This window comes from Typha latifolia, chromosome 1 (assembly GCF_019914945.1).
Source record: "Typha latifolia isolate L0001 chromosome 1, TyphaL0001v2, whole genome shotgun sequence".
Lineage (NCBI taxonomy): Eukaryota > Viridiplantae > Streptophyta > Magnoliopsida > Poales > Typhaceae > Typha > Typha latifolia.
Genome location: NC_133086.1, coordinates 13,331,093 through 13,339,071, shown reverse-complemented (window position 1 = coordinate 13,339,071; position 7,979 = coordinate 13,331,093).

Below are 7,979 nucleotides of genomic sequence, written 5' to 3'. Positions count from 1 at the left end.
TAAACGTCGAATATAAACATATTCGTAGATGAATAGAAATTTTTTTAATGTGTTTTTTTTTCACCAAAAAGTCACTTGATTTGTGTTTTGTTGATTATGAACTATTTTCGATTTTCATAGCAGATAGAAGTTTTTCTCTATAAATCTCTTTCATGCTTGTCTTTCTATCATTTAGTGCTTATTAAATATCGATGAATAATATAAGATAGAAATAATTCATACTCTCTTCTTTTTTATGATCTTTTTCTTATTTTTCTTCTTACGTCGATACTTCTTCTTATTCTTCATCTTCTTCTTTCTTATTATTGTTTCTTCTCTTTCTACTATTTTTCTTCTATCTCTTAATCTTATTTTTTTTTTATATACAAATTTTTCTAATCGCTCTTTAATTAATACAGTAAGACTAATTAGAAATAGTTTCAATAAATAAAAATTCTTTAATCAATATTTTAAAAAGATAACATAATTTATATTGTAAATAAATTATAATATCTACTTAAACTACGAATTTCGTATTTAAACTATGAATTATTCGTTCCGCTACAGATAAATTTCGAATCTAAAAAAATTTTGATTACAAAAATTATAAATTATAATGTCATGGACTTTCTTTAATTAGTTTCATAATTTTTAAACGTCAAATCATTATCTTTTGAATATTTTTCATAAACTAGCAGAATTGAAATTTTAGAGTTTCAAGAAATACCAACGGTGGGACCTCATCGAACTGATACCCCACAGGTCTAAGTGCGTCATGTGAGTGTCAATGATCCCCTCTTACCTATGCCTACACATCATCCCCCACCTCCGTTGCAAAACCCAAGACTGACGGTAGTGGAACCCGAGAGGCGTGCAGCATCAATGCGCTTCGTCGATAAGGAGGATTGGCACTTTGAGGATGAGGTTGATCCCTTTGGAGATGGTGATGGACGTGCTCGAGGATTAAGAGAAGGTGATCACATGCACAAAGGTTTAGACGTGAACCAAGGATCTTTCGCGAACCCGACAATACTATTTAGGGGAGAACCGCACACTTGGATTTCCTAGAATTCTCAGGCGGTGATCTAACGGATTAGGTGTTTCAAGTTGAACAATATTTTGATTGTCAAGGTACAGTGAAAGATGCAAAAGTCCAGATGGCAAGCTTTCACCTCCAAGGAACGGTATTGCATTGGTATAGATTGGTTATTCGTGGTGGAGGATTTACCGGATGCGTTGATTTTTGTAAGAGGATTATACACAGATTTGGGATAGCGACATATGAAGATTTTTCTGCCACATTAAGCAAGATGGTTCAGAGGACGACCGTATTGGAGTATCAAGCGGAGTTTGAAAGAGTTAGTAGTCGTTGTGAGCCACCTTGGTCCGAACTGACATTAATGAGCACATTTATTTTAGGGCTGCGGAATGAGATTCAGGCAGATGTTCATGCTCTTTGTCCTATTACTCTTGAGGAGGCCTTTGAGAAGGCCCTAAGGATGGAGCAAAAGCATAAGGCTCTAAAGATGGCAGCGAAAACCAATTGGGGCAATCGAGATGGGCGATTTGCACCTAGAATACCGGCTAGAAATTATGTAGGTTCAAGATCAGCAGCTGCTAGTACTGGACCACGACCATTTTTGAGACCTTCTTCTAATCTTAGAGGAGGCACAAGACCCTCCATTCGAACTTTCACACCTGCTTAGGTGGAGCGAAGAGCAAAGGGCCTTTGTTTTCGATGTGATGAGCGTTTCACCCCAAGTCATCGGTGTTCCAAATCAATCGGGAGTGTGATGCTCATCGATGGCCTTGAGGAGGATGATGAGGTTGTTGATGATGGAGAGTGTCCAGAGGAGGCCCACGAGGAGACTGTTGAGGTGGGTGTGGAAAAAGATATCCAAGCTGAAATATCGATGAATGCATATTCGGGTACTTTCGCACTGAGAATGTTACGAGTAGACGGACTCGTTAGAAAGCACTATGTGCACATCCTCATCGATTTAGAGAGTACATAAAACTTTCTAGACGAGCGGTTAGTGAGGAGATTGGGTTTGGATGCCGAACTGACCACGAGATTTGACGTTGCTATTTGAGACGGCATGAAGCTTAAGATGGAGTGCTTGTGTCGCCGGGTCGGTATACATGTGCAAGGACATGACATCATTGTGGACTTTGTATCCGTTAGGACTGTGAGGAGCGGACATTGTCCTTGGTACTTAGTGGTTATAGAGTTTGGGACCTGTCACATTTGATTTTCGGAGCATGTGGATGAAATTTAAGTAAAAAAATAAAGATGTACGTCTTGATGGGGCTGCCTTATGCATATGATTCGGCCTATATTCTTCAGTTAGGACCAGCAAAAAATGAGCCTCAAACGAGTTTAGGTACTACCATTGAATTGTCTAATTTATTAGATAACTTTTCTGGACTGTTTGAGGAGCTACAGGAGTTGCCACTAAGGAGAGCGGCAAACCATCGCATAGAGATTGTACCTGGAGCTGCACAAGCGAACGTGAGGCCATATCGGTATCCACATGTGCAAAAAGAAGTTATCTCAAAGATGGTAGCCAAGATGTTGGAGCAATGTCTCATTCAACCAAGTCATAGCCTATACTCATCCCTCATGCTATTGGTGCGAAAAAAAGACGGGACATGGTATTTTTGTGTTGACTATCGAGTACTTAATGCTATTATCGTTAAGGATCAGTATCCTATTCTAGTTATAGAGGAGCTACTGGACGAGCTTGCATGGGCGACTATATTTAGTAAGCTTGACTTGAGGGCCGGGTATCATCAAATTAGAGTTCACCTGGTGGATATGCACAAAACTGTGTTTCGAACTCCGGACGGACATTACGAGTTCTGAGTGATGCCTTTTGCTCTCACCAATGCTTCAACTACCTTTCAAGGTCTCATGAATGATATATCTTGCAAATATATGTCTTGGTATTTTTTGACGATATTTTGGTGTATAGTAGGACTAAATTGGAGTATTGGAGGCATTTGAAGGATGTGCTGAATTTGTTGAAGCAAAACCAATTGAAGATTAAGAAGTCTAAGTTCCTATGGGGAGTACAACAAGTGGAGTACTTAGAACACATCATTTCAACGGATGGTGTAGCGACGGATTCTCAAAAGGTTGCATGCATGACCGCTTGGCTTATTTCTACTACTACCACCGGCTTGAGAGGATTTTTGGGGCTGACCGGATATTAGCGCCGGATATAACAAGATCGCTGCTCCTCTTACTTCTTTGTTGAAAAATGACTCTTTTAGATGGACGGATGAAGCCACTTCAGCCTTTGAAAAACTAAAAACAGCAATGACGACGACGCCCGTTCTAGCACTATCGGACTTCACCAAAGAGTTTATTGTGGAATGTGATGCGTCGGGTGTTGGCATAGGAGCTGTACTAATACAAGGAGGATGTCTCATTGCCTATCTTAGCAAAGCTTTATAACAAAAATCTCAGCAATTATCAACTTATAAGAGAGAGATGTTGGCACTTCTGGATTTAGTGACAAAGTGGAGGCCTTATTTGATCAGTAGATGATTTATTATACGAACCGATCAAAGGAGGCTTCCATACTTTATGAGACAACGTATACACACTCCGGCATAGTAGAGATGGGTCACAAAATTATTGGGGTACGATTATGAAATACAATACGAGAAGGGAATAAAAAAATAGAGCGACGGATGCACTATCACGCCAACTCGATACCGCCGAGCTTGCAGTGTATTTTTCTCCTACCTTTTCATTACTTGACGAGTTGAGGTATGCATGTACATCTGACCCAGATATTTTGAGATTGTGATAAGTTTCGATACCAAAGATAGGCTACGCAACAATTCCTTCAAGATCTGGATGTATTACAGGAATCAATATGCGCAACCGTGGGAAAATATTCGTCAAATATTCTCCGGTAGTCAGAAAACCAATTGGGTTAGATCTGTAACTTCTTGATCTATAACTTTCAAATTTATGCCCTTCACAGATTCGAATTGTAGCAGGGACAAAAACACGAAATAACGTGGGTGATGGTGGTGGTGACGGGTGGAGTGGATGTTAGGGTTATGGATGGGTATGGAAATGAAGGTAGTTTGTGGAAGTGGTCGAGATCCCAAAGAAGAGGGGTGGCTTGTGTAATAACCCAAATTTAAAAAAAAAATTTTATTTCTGCACTGCATGGCACGACAGCTCGTGCCATGCAGTGGCAGCCGAGGTGGGCGCCACGCGCCCCAAGCGCTGGCCCGGCCAACCTGGCCAAGCCAGCTGGCGCGGTGGGCCCCCGCCGCCGTTGCCACCGCCGCAGCCTCCCTCCCCACCGCCTCTCTTCCCTTTCTCTCTCTCTCTCTCTCTCTCTCTCTCTTTCTCTTTCGAGCTCTCGCTGACCTTTCTCTCTTCTTCTCTCTCTCCCAAACACCCTCTCTCTTTACCCACTGCCGCCGCCACCTCCTCTAGCTCCGGTGAGCCTCCTCTCTCTCTCTCTCTCTCTCTCTCTCTCTCTCTCTCTCTCTCTCTCTCTCTCTCTTTCTCTTTTTCTCCTTGTCGGCTTCCTCTCGGAACCGCCGGAGTATTGAGCCGTCGGCGAGAGGCGGCCGCCGAGTGAGTGGCCACCGGCCGCCGCACCCCTCCCCCATGGCCCAACCCTTTTTTCTTCTTTTTCTTTCTTTCTTCTCCTTCTTCTTCTCTTCCTTCTTCCTCTCCTCCTCCTCCTTCTTTCCTCCTCCTCTCCTCTGTCTACACTCGCAAGTGGCGCCGGCTCGGCCCAGCGCCTTGCTATGCATGGTGCTAGGCTGAGCCCAGCACTAAATGCAATTCTATTTTCTGTTTTTTTTTCTCTCTCCTCTCTTTCTATATATATATATATATATATGCACAATTAGGTTAGCTTAGTTAATTTAATGTAATTAAGTTATACAAATTAAATATAATTATATCATAGCTAGTATATAGTTCTAATTATACCATGTTTAACAAAATGCCTGCAATATAAATTACTATTTTAATCCTAAGGAATTTTTAGGGTTATATACGTATATTTTTACGTAATTAATTGCAGTAACTTAATTCTTATTTTCTTAATTATCAAAGAGAATAATAGACAGATAAAATATACTCTAAATACACAAATAAATAATATAATTATGATTGATAAATAACAAAAACAAATATTTGAAGAGTACATAATTACAATAAGAAACTATTCTTTTGTCTGGTTAATTTTAAATTAATAGAAAGACTGACATATTTGCTATAAATAATTTCAGATCCCGACCCCCCTGTTCAAGATTCCGTGGACTTAGCTATCGAGGCGTGATCGATATCGTAATGGCGTGAACGAGTGGTGGTTTGGTATTTGCAGTGGTGTGAGTAGTCTTATCCCTTAGACGCCTTTCTCAAATTAGGTTTTATTATATATTTCTGTATATGCATGTTTTGACCTCCAGCATGATTATATGATTTTATCTAGAGATGATTATAGTCGAACATATTTTATCATGCATTCGATTACGCTGATTTGGAATAAGAGTACATTGGTGATATATATATAGAGATAATCAGAGATGATTCTACTGTTATGATTGTTTACCGAGTTGATCTGTAGCATGAGTATGCATATGTTAACGATACAGTTGGAGACTACATTGCATCATTTTCTCTTGATTCCTATTCCACCTAAATTCCTGTTATGCATTGACTTGTTATCGTACTGGATATATGCATATGATTCATCATTTAGAAGGAAAGCATGAAATACGATTGATAGGATAGTTGATAGAAAACGTGAGGATACCCGAGTGGAGGCGAGGGTTAGGACGCGCTTGGTGGATGATTGATCGCTCGACATGGTCGCGATCCTGTTGGCCTTACGTCTGAGGTCGTTAGTCTGTATGCGCAGCAGACATTCGGACACATGCCGTTCGCCAGGGCATATGTGGCGAGTTATCCTCACGAGGTTTCTATCAACTATGTGTGTGCCCGATCTGGATGGATGTTGATACCCTAGCAGGTGGCGGGGTATGATTATATTTGAGATATTTCTTGCGAATGGCAGAGTATGCTCTGAGCCATCGGGCATGATGTTGAGACCGGGTACCGGGTATTGACTGTGCATAGTGGTCTAGTACGACGATATTATACCGAGATGTCGGTAATGATCGTGACGTTAAGAAATGCATATGATTTCATTTTTATCTGACATACCTGATTATTGAGTGGTCAATATACATCATATATAATTTTATCTAATATCATAACATTGTCAGGGTCGGCATGCATCGTGTGTCATATTTGAGAGAGAGTTATGATGATCATATGACGTGGTGATCTGTTTATTCATTGTCGAGGATTATGTATTTTTATCATTTATGACATGACATGTTATCTATATTTTATTTATGTAGTATTGAGGACACATTCATTTACTCATTCATGACATGATACTCTTTCGATTCATATTATCCAAGATACTTGATTTACTCTCTCGCTTAGCATCACCGATTCGGGGTAAGGTCTATTCACTGAGCCTTTAGCTCATGACTCTCTTGTTTTCTACTTTCCAAAAACCCAGGTGATCGAGAAGAACAGGATACTCCCTTAGAGGTCTTGCTGGTGCGTGAGGAGTAGGGTGTGGTTAGTGTTGTATGCCAATTGAGTTATCTTATTTGATGTAATAGTAGACATCCTCCAAAGTGTATCTATATCCTTGTCTTATACCTTAGCAGGTGACTTTGTACTTGTATAATTATTTATATACCTCTGTTGTGTATATGTAGTTGTGAAGAGCTCTTGATGATGTGTTGTGGCCTGTGTGGGGCCCAAGTAAGGTTATCTGTATGCTGTTGACAGTTAGACTTGGGTCATTCTTAGTTTAGATATTGTGGAGAAAATTATGATGTTACTACGTGTTTATTTGATTGTCAGTAACAAACCGATTGGTCAGGTGCTATGCACGTGTCGTGTGGGCTCGTGCTATGCACGTGTTCAGAGTGTGGGTGTCACAGCTTGACAGTCGAGAGAGATTAGAAGTTAGGAGAAGCATTGCCAACGGTAGAGGTGGAAGGTTGGTGAAGATGGAGGAGGGAGAAGTCAAGAGAGAAGATAAGAGGCAAGAAATCAATAATCCAATTGCATAATGAATTTGGCTGCCATCCACATATATATAGAGGCTAGCCAACAAGTCCTAAAATAACATGAAACCCTAATTCTAGAACTTTTCTGTCGATCGCATTCGAACGCACCAAAACACGTTCTCTATAAGTGCGAACGCGATGCATGCGTTAAAACGGGAGCGTTTGAACTTGCCCGACCGCGTTCGAATGCACAATATGCGTTCTCTATATTTGTGAACCTTATGCAGGTGTTCGCAAGGGCGTTCGAATGCGACCCCTCCTGCATTCGAACACGGCCTACAGGAATTTTATTTTAATAAAAATAAACATCTAATGCAATAAGAAAAGATCCTATCTAAGTATATCAGCCCAGCACGCTTCACCCACCTTGTCCTCAAGGTGAAAAGTTGGGGGAAACGCTCCAAGATATCAGTCACCAACTCCCATGTCGCCTCATCGGACGGTACCATCTCATCGTCGGCGTCTAGCAAGTACTCGAACTAGCTGTACGATCTCTGTCTCCTCCAATGGCTCCGGTAGAACTGATCCAACAATCTCATGATCTCCAATGTGCTCTCTCAATAATGAAACATGAACTCTCGATCTATAGAAATGTCTTCCCAAACACGATCCGGTATAAGTAAAGGCTGTAGTAATCCGGCCAGTTTTAATGTGGTTGCCTTAGCCCTTTGATAAACTTCACAAGCATAGACAAAACTCCTCATATCCCATCTCAATTCTGGCCACGTACAACTCTGAGATATCCTCCTATATGTCCTTAAGACACCCTCATAACCAGCCACTAGAGAATGGTGGAAGTGCTCCAATAATTTCTGCCGCAATCTATCATTTGCGGGCACTCGAATGCATCCGCGGTCCAA